Genomic DNA, 12,840 nt, shown 5'->3' on the forward strand with positions numbered 1-12,840 from the left:
AAGTACATGCCTGACTCACACATGCCAAAGGCCTTGAAAAGTGAGGGGTGAAATCAGCTTGAGATGGATGACCTGTAAGACCTTTGTTTCCCTGTTGCTGGTATGAAGGACACATGAGATCAAAGCTGTATAAGCTGCATAAGCATATTGGACTGGAAGAAATCTATCACACTTGGGAATGTCATTAGCAATATTCTTCTCTTTGTCATTTACTCTGTTTAGCTGATAAAATGATACTTGAAGGCAGCAATAAAGCTAATCTAGATGGCAGAATGGAGGCTAAAATGGCACTACCTTTATGTTCCCTGGGTTTGATGGGATGAGTTGTGTGATTTGCTCAACAATATGCATGACAAATAGTCATAGTTACTGCACATCAAGTAGCGGGCAGATGAGGAGGACATTAGAGGAACCAAGGTTTGCTGAGACAAAATATCTTCTTGGAAAGGAAAACTATAGTGTACTGAATATCATAACAATTAGCAGAGCTTTAATGTCGGCAGAACATGTATCACATGTCACTGTATGTCTATACCAGAGAAGCACACAGAAAGAACAGAGAAAGAAGAAGAAAACTAATGTGATCTTCTGCAATGTGCTACACAGCCATATGAGCCTGCATGTTCACGGCTGAGCTTATATGTATCATAATCTGTAGCTCTGTCCTCATCTTAACTTCATTCTAAACAGCTGAGGACTAAGGCATTTGTGGAAACTAAGGCATTTGTGGTCTATAAACATGGGAGAGGAAAGAGGTGTAGAAGGTAGTTCCACATAGTCTCACTTCTTCTAAGAAAAGCAGATGATTTCACTTTGGGTGGTTTCCATGGAAATCACAGAATGGAACTAGACAGAAGAAACTCTTCGATGTCTCCTCCTAATACAGACTAGACAAAAGAAATCCATAATTTCTTTTTGCTAGGATCTATTTGAAATAGCAGTACATAGCCATGTTGCATATTTTCCCATAGATATTGCTAAAACACCTGAACAAGTTTACAGCTTGTAAGTTTGTGCAACTGTGTCTATATGAGCTAATAATTTAGCAGTTTTCCTTTATATCCCCCACTCTTTGCCTTCCTATGGTAGCTAGTCACATAGTGTACATAGAGATTGTCCAGGAAAACACAAGGGAATATGAGGCAAAACTAAATGTTGTTGGAAAGTTGGCCTGTGAATAACCTCTTGTCAGAATACATAGTGTTCCTCGGTGCGTTATTTATCTTCTCTGTTTTATTTAAGACAGTTAGCTGAGTTAATAAGGAGAAGAGGCAATTGTAGATGAAAATGTTAACACGTAAGATATCAATACAATTTTTTGTTGAAAGTAGCCAGGGATAGAACTAGCAAATATACATGAGACCTGAGAAATCCAGGACACCAGAATCCACGTATGTCATGTTTGTGCTGAGATCGCCCCCTGCTGGAAACATGTGCATTACAACAAACATCAAATATGTTTGGCCCTGAATTCTCTCCAGATGTGGCCAAATGTACCTGACCCATGCTCTCTTTACTTCAAGAGTAAATCTTGCTATACATTTTCTATTTTTTATTCTTACTTTCTCAAACCCAAACTCTTGTCTTAATATTCTCTAACTATAAGACAAGTTCCAATAATGCACACACACACACACACACACACAGAGAGAGAGAGAGAGAGAGAGAGAGAGAGAGGATGTCCTCTGCCCCACATTTGTAAACCACTTGTGTCCACCCTACCATCTCCCTGAATCTTCTAAGTTGATTAATACATCATTTTTATATTTTGTTTCAGTTATTCTTTTCTGAAACATCTGAAACTATACTAATGGTATACCAGTGAGGTGCCATTGGATCAAGTTAATTTTCTACTCAATATTATGGCACATATTAAAAAATTTTTAAAAGTTTCTCATTGCTTAGAGTAAATAAGCATGCAGAGTATGAAGAAAATTCGACAGCTTGAGCAAATTATAAGTGTCACATACAGGCAAAGTCTCAAATGTTGAAAAGTTTTTGGAAAGAAATTTTAGTTAAGAAAGATAGGCAGGTACAAATGAAATTTGTGGGGCAGGTTACAGAAGTAGCAAAGTGTGTACAGGAAATGAGACAGAATCCTAGAGCCCTAGGGTAAAAAATATCTGCAAGGATAGCCACAGAGTGATGTATAGTTTTAAGTGAGGTAAACATTTATAATCAACAATGTAACCCATTGCCACATTGAAGAAATGTTTATAATCTAAATTTATCATTCAATGTATATCATGGGATTCTTGATTTCTAAGTATTAAAAGTAAATTTAACTTAGTTTTATATGCATGCTGAGTAAGATATTTATCACTATTGAACCATATATAGCTTCCCTAAATAGGAATCAGGGATTTTTTTCTATTGAAGAACCAGTTAGAAAATAGAAATTGTGATTAATAAACTTGGGTATGAGTTTATGATGCCTAGGATATAAAGGAGTCCCTGTCAAGTGTTTAGTATTTGAAATGTTAGTTGGCTCCTTATAGTCAAACTTCTCAGTAGTGACTTCATGGTTTTCATTTATGCTAGAAGCCACATTTCTTGACTCCAACACTAACATTTGGAAGATCACCACCAAATGTTTCTTAACCTTCTTGTCATAATTTGTGAAAACTTCTCTTACAACTCAAAGAGATTGGTAATAATCGAATCTTCCTTTTAAATTCTTGACCCTGTAGCCAACTTCAGTCACCATCTTGCAATACTTCTGTTAATCTAGCCTGAATTTCCAGAGTCATCACTCTGCTCATAGGCTGGACTCTTGATTGACAAAGAGAAGCTGGGAAACATTACTTACTAACTGTGAAAGCGTTGGTGGCTGTCCCTAATGGCTGGTCTTACTCATGTTGTTTAGATCTCTATAATTAGGAGGAAAGAGGGCCTAAATTCTAACCATTTGCTTGAGGAGGGAAATGTCATGCAACTGTCTAGTAATCCCTAGAAGCACAGGTGAGCTCTCAGATCTGTGTCAACTGCTAGAACAACTGGCAACAGCACTGAGGAAATGTGAAACTGTGAGCAGCCTGCTTCCTGATTGGCTGCAGAGAAACTTCAAGACTGTGGTTGGAATGTCTTGGGGATTTTGTGATGAGACATGATTGTAAACATTTGTATTTTAAATAGTAGTTTAAATAATTAGAGATTCTCTCAAAGCTGAAAGCTTTTCAGGTTGTCTTTTGAGCTCTCTCTTCTAGCCACAGTTCCTATAGCACTCTCACATCTATGTGTATTGTACCACATATACAATGGCTAAGTTAGAGAATCAAGCCAGGTCTTTATCACCAGAAGAATGGATAAAGAAAATGTGACATAAATTACACCTATTTTTCTATATTTATATATACAATGGGGATTTATTCAGGTATAAAAATAAAATTATTCTGTTGGCAGAAAAGTAGATGCAACCATAATCATATCAAATGAGGTAATTTAGCCACTCATGTCTCCAAAGGATGGTGCCATCTTCCGGCTTCCATGGGCACCTATACTCATGAGCGCGCATACACACACACACACACACACACACACACACACACACACACACACACCACACACACACACACACACACCACACACACGGTATATCACAGACTTACATATAAACACAAAATGCCTATATTCATATGTACCTACCTACATAAAAACATAACAGTATTCAGAGTATCATTTACGTTTTTTGTTCTCTTGCACTGTCATTGACACTTATTGGACACCAATAATGACTACACAGTTTTACTCTGCACTGTATGGCCTATTCCTGAATTACACATCTGTGGAAAGAGGAAGTGGGTGGGACGCATGAGGGCAGATATGGTGAAAGCACAGGAAACACTTGAAAATGAAAATGACTTATGCCTTACAGAAAGAATGTCCTTATAATGTTTGGGAAATTACACACTATGTAGAACTGCTGAGTAGTCACAGACAAATAAGCAAGATTAATGCTCGTAGACACCATAATTCTTTGACTTCAATGTCTTTGTAAACTTAAGTATGAAACACATTCTATCTGTAGCAGATACCTGTGGTAGTGATTTATAGAATTCCTGTTGTGCAAATATCGGCACAGAGATAATATACCACTACAGGGCTTCTGTATGACCCCAGTCACGCATATTCTTCGGAGCTAACAGCTCTATGAAAAACATTACAATATCAGAAAAATTTACTTCAACTTTAACTTTCTGACTCATAGCAAAATTGTCCCATTATGTACATGATTGCGAAGCATAAAATGGCTGAGAAATTCAGGTTTCTTTTAATATGCACACAGATTCATATATTGACATATGTAACTGTATATAGACTGTGTTTATATAAGAGCACAAAATGGCATTGCTTCACTGAATGTTAGGTTCTTCATGTGAATATATACATGTACAGTTAAACCTAAAGGATTAAACAAAATTCAGTATCAGCTGTTCACCTTGTATCTATTTTGAAATAACATCAGATCCTAGTTTTTTCTTAATTTTCCTTTAATTATGTGAGATGAGAAATTAAAAAGAAATGTAGCCATTACTAAAATTATACCTGTGTCTTGAGGTGGCTGATCCACTCCTTGGGTGGCTTTTGTAACTATGTGCACTGTGGTAAGAAGGATGGCCCTGGTACTTTCATTTTAAAATTCTTGTTTCCAGATACCCATTGTACACAATGATGAGTTTCAAGATTCCTACAAACTGCAAATATATCTTGTTCCATGAAAAGGACTTTGGAAATGTAACAAAAGTTTCAGGTTTTAGGGTTTGAAACTGTAATGTCTTCTTTAGGTTCCTGTTTAAAATAATTGGTTCCTAGCTAGGGGCTCTATAAGGAATTTTTTTGGTCAGTTTTGAAAAGAGGAGCTAATTGGAGGAATTAGGTCTTGGGACTTGGTATTTATGGGTGTATTTTGCCTAGTTCCTTCATGTCCTTGCTATCTACTTCCTTTCCCACAATGAACTTCTCCATTGTATCTTTGCCTTTGTGATGGATGCAACCCTCTGAAGCCACAAGTCTAAACAAATCTTTTCTCTTTTGAGTTTTCTGTGTCAATAGCTAGAGAAGTGACTAGGACACCAGTCTTATAGCAGGAAGATTATCCAGGATTATCTGGGATGCCTAACCTAGATCTTCCTAATGTTCTAACACACACACACATACACACACACACACACACACACACACACACACACACACACACACACACACACACACACACACACACACACACCACACACACACACACACTATATTATATATATATATATATATATAATATATATATATACAGAGTTACATGAAACTAGAGATCAATTAGACTTAAGAACATTACATAATAATCCATTTGGCTGCATCAGTCTATATGTTCTTCTAAGACCACAGAATACTCTACAAAATATAACAAGTTTTACATGGTAAATTAAAATAATTTCTATATTTTATCTGGTCACAAGGAATAAACTAGAAACCAGTTACTACAGAACTACAGAAGATAGCCATCCAGTCGAAATTAACCAATGAATCATTGAATCATCAATAAGCCAATAGGGAAATTAACAAAACTGAAGACAAAAACTCTCAACAATAGCAGCAACAAACCCTCCAGTTGAATGGAAGTAAAAGTAAAAATAAATGCGTATATTAAAGATCAGGAAGTTAAAACAAATAACCAGATGAAGCAACTCAAGGCTTTATAAAAACCAAGAACAAGACAAGTCCTAAGTTAGCAAAACAGAAACAATAATGGAACTCAAAAGGGAAGTAAAAATAATCAGTAAAACAAAGATTTGATTCTTTAAAAAGACTGAATAAGGTTGGGCACTGGTGGTAAATGTCTTTATTCCCAGCACTTGGGAGGCATAGGCAGGTGCATCTCTGTGACTTTGAGGCCAGCCTGGTTTACAAAACAAGTTCCAGCCAAGGCTACACAGAAAAGCCCTGTCTGGGGAAAAAAAAAAAAAAAACAAGAGGAGGAAGAGGAAAAAGAAGATGCAGGAGGCAAGGAGGAGGAGAAGAGGAGGAGGAGAAGGAGATGGAGGAGAGGAAGAGGAAGAAGAAAGAGAAAGATTGGGTAAGATGGACAAGAAATGAAACTGAGGAAAGGAAGGGGGAGGAACTGAGGGATAGAGATATGACCAGAAGTGAGTTATATACTGTTTTGAAAATATATACTTAATAAACCATGTTATATAAAAGAAACTAATACATTTCTTGACAAATGGTGTAACAAGTTAGAATTAAGATGAAAGCTTACTATATATACTGTGTAGACAAATGGTTATGGGATGCTAATACAGTTTTGATTTTGTTAATTCTTGAATGTGATTTGTCAATATTCCACTAGATGGCAGACAAAATCTAAGGTTAACTAGATGGAAAAAAAAAAGAAAAGGAGAAAATAAACTTATTTATCTTAAGAACAGATAGTAAGCAAACACACAACTAACTCCATCAGATAAGCTTCCAATCCTTATGATTTCACGTTATTCTAATTCTATCCCCAAGGCCATCTTTTTGGGATTTAAGGTTTTAACATAAGAACTGGAGGCATGGTAGGGATAGCAGACCAATATAGAAACTGTTACTTGGGTCAGGATACAAGAGTTGTAAGAAATAATAAAGGACTGTGGTAATTTTGTTTTATGAATTAAACTGCAGATAATTTGAGACAAGATAGAAAAACCAAACTTTAGGTGACTCCATTTCATACTTCAGGTTTCTGTTATTTCTGCAGAAATTAATTTTCTCACTTGCACTTCCTCATTTCTTCCACACACATTAAGACAGACATTCCTTTTGTACCATCACTCCAAAGCTTTAATAAAATGTTTATCACATAAATTACTGATTTATGTCCCTACCATAAAATGATATCTGAGGCACAATACCCAGAATTTGTTTTTATAATTCTACTGAAAGTATAAATATTTTAAAACCTCATATAGAATTCCTGAAGAGCAGAGTTGGTAAAAGGCATGGGTACCTTTGTTGTAGGACTATACATCATACCAAATAAGTTTGCCCCTTATATTTATCACTTATAAGTCAGCAAGCAAGCGCTAGCACAGGAGAGAGCACATCTCTCACACGAGTCTCCGTTGATCTGAAGGCTTCGCAGACATGCATGGTGTGTATGCAATTATAGAAAATTCAGCAGAGACCCAGATGGTGATTAATACTGTAAACATTAAACAGAAGAGATGTTCCAAATGACTCAATTAATCAAAGCATATTTATTGAGTATTTTTTGTGTCTGGATTCATCTTATTTGCTATGGAGGAAATAAGAGACACATAATAATACTTTCTAGGAGGCAAAGTGCTAGGAAGTGTGATAAGAAAAAAAATACCTTCATGCTAATACAGTGGTAGCTTAGGTCTTTAATCCCAGCACTCAGGAGACAGAGGCATGTGGATCTCTGTGAGTTCCAGGGTAGGTTGGTCTACAAAGTGAGTTCCAAGACAGTCAGGACTACACAGAGAAACCTGTTTCAAAAATAAATTACCAAAGAAACTCTGGAGAGGCAATAAATAGCTTACCTAATGTAGGCTATAACAAAATAGGAAACAATCCATGTGAATAGTTGTTAATGTTATGCTCAAAAATCACTTTTTTCACTAGCTGTCTTGTTCGAGAAGAGGAGGAAATGGGGAGACAAAATGAAAAGTATGGGCTATAAGATGAATAAATCTAGAACCTAATATGTAATCTGAGAACTACAGTGAATGCTGTATGAAGAATTTTTTTCTGAGATTTAGCTGCTTCTGCCATTACCAAAATGGCAGTTATGTAAGATAGTTAGGTGTGGCTTTCTTCCTATTTGCCTGCACTCTGTGACATTGTGTGACATATCTTAAATATGATTCATTAACAAATACTTTTAGAAACTGGGCGTGTATGATTTAGCAGTCATTATTAACTAGGCCAACATGAAATGAAAGGAGACTATTTTTATTTCTTAATGTAAGAAGTATATACAAATAACTGTTCCCTGGTTTGAACAAAAGTACCAAGTTGTTAAACTTTTTGGAATTAATGGTAAACATTTATTTATTGAGTTCAGTCTTCCAGTCTTTCAACTTTACATTTAAAAGATATTTGTATAAAATTGTTCCTTGGTGGTTTTAAGGCTCAGCCTTTTAACTTTTTTTCCCACTGGTCTATAGAAAACAATTCTATATTAAATTTGATTCCAGCCATCAAGTAAATTATGAGTTAGAATTATTTTGTTTCCATTTTTACCCCGAGGCTCAAATTGGTAATTTTGTTTGATAAAAAATTTAAGTTTTTTCTTTCAAATAAAAGGAAGTTAATATAACTGTAGAAGTAGGAAAATACCTAGGAGGTGTGACAGGACAAATAATTAGTTTAGCACATTAATCCAACTGCCAATCTTGTGTTTTTCCTTTTTTCTTGATAAAAGTGAAGGAGTCCTTCACTTATCCTGTTGCAAAAAAAAAAGAAAAAAGAAAAAAGAAAAAATCAGTTCAAGTAGTGTTGATTTACTGGGCATGCAAACAAAGGAACAGGACACAGTAATCTATTGTTATATCCTGTGACAAAGGCAGGATGGAAGCCTATGGGATCAAGCAAAGGAAAAAGCAAAGAAGCATGGAAAACATAGTTATGAATGATATCAAATCAGGGTCAGTTCTGGGAAAAATTAAAATCATAAGAAGATTGACAGTAGCAAGAGTGACAAAGCAGCCAAGCCAAGCACATGATCTGTAGTGTTAAAGGCAAATTGGAAACTGATGAGAGCTGGGCTGGCAAGAGGAAAATTGTGAAAACAGGCAAAGGCTTCAAGCAATAGGCTGATGACTACTGCACTTTCTGAGGCCAATATGTAGATACAGTATTTTATAAAGGAGATTAACACCATGGATAATATTTTAGAAATATTCTACTGTAGATAATTAAATGATGTTTTAACAAGTTTAAAATATGATACTAGCAATCTGAACTACTACAATGAAGTCTGATATTGAGGTAAACTCTGTTCAAGAAACACTGAGGGAGTTAAATTAAGATTTATAGAGATCTTTTCCAAAGTAGACCCTTGTGTAAATGTATGGATAGACTGATATGCTGATCACTTTCATAGCCATTGTAAAAGTAAAAATAATTGGAAATGAATAACATAGATTACCTATGCGTGTCCTATGAAGTGCTGATGTTTCTAAGGTGTATATAGAACTTGTGACAAGAAGGGAATAGAGATGGGGGAGGTAATGGGAAACAGCCATGTTCATCTGACTCATTGGATGGAGGTAATTGAAGCCACAGATTTGAATGAAATTACTCAAGGCATGAGAATCAGTAAAAATATAAAGCAGTCTAAACAGAAATCCGAGGAGCACAGATTTAATGATGGGCTGGAAGAGGAAGTACTCTGACAGAGACTGAATGGAATGCTGGAATAGAATAGCAGCAGAAGCCAAGGGAAAATGCCCCTTTAGAAAGAAGGCTAGGTGGTGAGTAGCCCATGTCTTATGGGAGACCCTTTCATATTGTTTGTAATTATATCTCAATATGTGTGTGTGTATGTGTGTGTGTGGGGGGTGTATTTCTCTCATATATTACATCCCCACCACATATTTCCCTGCCTCTCCTCCTCCGAGTCTCCCCCTTCCACCACCCCTATCCCCCAGATCCATTCTTCTTCCTTTCCCTTCAAAACAGGGCAGGCCTCCCAGGAGTATCAACTCTGACTGTATGTTATGGTCATGTAAGGCAGTATTGCTGTTGGACTACTAACAGTGGAAGCAGGGGTGTTCCTGGCTATTTTGCCTTCTCTGGGGACCCTTGCCTCCTATTGAGTTGCCTTGTCCAGCCTTAATGTGATAGCATGTGCCTAGATCTCTTACAACTTGATATGAAGTGTTGGGTTGATATCCCTATGGTAGACCTGTAAAGATCTGTGCCAGTGGTGAAGAGAGGTGGTGGCCAAAGAATGATTGAAGTACTAATTGTAGAAAAGAAAACATGTTATTTTTTCCAGACCCTGGATAAATTTCATCATATAGACTAGTCAAAATTATCAGGCATGCAGAATGGTTCAGTGGGTAAATGCTCTTGCCCAGAGCCTGTCCAGTTGAATTTAATTCTTTAACCTACATGGTGGAAGAAGACAGCTGAATCCTCTAAGTTTTCTTCTGACTGTCACATACCACACGCACTCAAACACACACAAATAATATAAGAAAAATTTCCTTTAACAAGTGCTTGCCCTCAAAATCTTAAATGCAGGTACCTAGCATTTATGACAGTCCCTCTACTGCTACTCTTCCAGTGCTGCCTAAGTGACACATTGTACCAAAATCTCTTGACAAATTTCAGAAAACCCATACATGCCAGCTTACCACTAATGCCTCAGTAGGCAGCCAGTTTAGATTTCATCTCTATCACCCCTACGCAGTTATTTTCAAGTTCTTTTCTCCTCACTCAAAAGCAAAGAATTTTCTACTGTTAGAGGAATGGAAGTCACTCAGACCAAATACTGGCAAGAGCTTCACTTTTGGTGTCAGGTAGGAAGAATATAGGCTTGAAGAATATCTCCACCCTAGGCACCATTATCGAAATTTGACCTCAGCTAGACCTGTCTATTATGGAATTTCACATTTCAGTATTCTAAAAGCCTCTACCAGGAAGAGACTCTTTTGTTTGTTTGTTTTTTAATGATTATTTGAGGCTTGTTTTCATAAGTTCTTTTTTATCATGGTGACATCAGTTGGCACAACTATCTCCATTAAGAGCTTTTCTGGCAGAGTATTCTACCCATACCTTTTCTTCTGCTAGATTTTGTGAAGACACTGCATTACTATAAACAACTTCGCATAAACTCTCACCAAATTAAACCTGTGAAGCAAATCTGCTTTTTATGAGATTATTTAGACTCAAATGCTTGCCTGCCAAGGTTGTTTCAACCAGATAATGAAACAGATTACAGACAATAAACTTTGTTTAAAACAGACAGTCTGTTAGCAGATAACAGAAGTTTGATAATCCAAGAAAAGGGACAATGAGTGGAGCTGGAGGTTGTTACTGAATCTGTTTCTTCAGCAATTAAGTTTCAACTCCTTTATTGTAGACATGCAGTTTAATTTTATATATAAATAGGCCAGTATGAATGTTCCTTATGCCACATGAAATTGCTCTGGCTTGTCTAGCTGACTAGAAATGACATATACTTAATATCTTTTTTTCAAACATCAGATCAATCTTGGTCTAAAGAGCTTTCATTCAAATCCTGTACCCATCTCTTACTAGATTTGTGACACTAGGAAAATAGATTAATCATTCTGTCATCAGTTTGCTCATCTCTAACATATTGATACTCATAGAATCTGATCCACTGGGTTAAGATTCAATGAGTTAACATTTCAAAACCTTAGACTGGGACATAGTATATAAAACTACACACTCTGCCTCGCACATAGTAAAATAGAATGAAAGGAAGATTTCCAAACTCTTCTGTGAAGGTAAGGTTACAGAGATACCAAAGCCAAATAGAGACACCACGAGACCAGTAGCTATGATGACCAAGGGTTCACAACAAAACACTATGAGCACAATCTAACACATCTAGGGGATCAAATAACATGGACAACTTGCATTTTCCTTGGGTACAAAAGCAAATCTCATAGTTAATATCATAGTCAAAGGGTGTAAAGCCTGAAAATATTCTCCTAAGATCTAGTAAGGGCAACGATGTTGACTCTAGCTACTTTGTCTACAGAGTTCTAGTAAGTTCTGGGGAAAATAAAGATCAGGTAAGGGATAAAATGCACCCAAATCAGAAAAAAAGTCAAATTATTCCAGTTAATATATTTATGCAATCTCAAATGTCAAAAACCTAAAGACTTCTCCATAAACACTGGAACTAATCAATATATTCAATAAAGCTGAAGAATACAGAAATAAGCATAAAAATTCACCTACAATTCTCTCTTCTTAACCAAACTCATTTAGGATATTTTAGGCTATTTATTTTATATATAACTCCTTAAAAATAGTTAAAATATTTGTTTGCATTTGTGAGTTGCAAATATATATATATATATATATATATATATATATATATATATCCATTAAATCAAGCAAATGAATAGATAGATAAAGCTAATTAAAATATTTCTCCCAAAAGGAAATTACCATCTGCAGCCTCATGTTCTTTCCCATTCTATTCTAAAAACTAAGAAATACAACAAACACTATAAATGCTCTATCAACAGACAAACAGAGAATATAGTACTCACTCACAATAGAATTTTATTCACCACAAATGAGGAGGTCCTGTCATTTGAAACAATATAGATATAGTTGAAAACCAATATGCTAAGTAAAATAAGACATGTATAGAAGTAATATGTGATCACATTATTTCTTTTTACCTTGATCACAGTGAGGCTGAGAATAGAATAAATAATAAATGAAGAGGATAGGACTAAAGAATGTTTAAATAAAGAATGATGATAAAAGAAGGAAGACATGCTCTAGAATAGCAGTAGTTTATATTTCACTGTTACAAGGAGCAGTTCTAAATGGAGTCATCATAATAATAATAATTAATGTTTAAAGAGTCATATCTTTTTAACCTGTTGTAAGTTTTACATGATGTATACATGGATCGAAACATCATGTGGTTCCTGTTAAGTGGGTATAAATTCTGTTGTGGACTAGTGATGGGGAATGTCCTTTTGTGTATATGTTTATCTTATTGGTTGTTGAATAAAGCATTGTTGGCCAATAGGGAGCAAGTTAGGTGGGACCAGGAGCGGAGGAGGATTCTGGGAATTATAGTAAAAAGAAGTCTTGTGATACAGGGAGGAAGTGACATAACAG

The sequence above is a fragment of the Cricetulus griseus genome (genome assembly GCF_003668045.3).
Source record: "Cricetulus griseus strain 17A/GY chromosome 1 unlocalized genomic scaffold, alternate assembly CriGri-PICRH-1.0 chr1_0, whole genome shotgun sequence".
NCBI classification, from domain to species: Eukaryota; Metazoa; Chordata; class Mammalia; order Rodentia; family Cricetidae; genus Cricetulus; species Cricetulus griseus.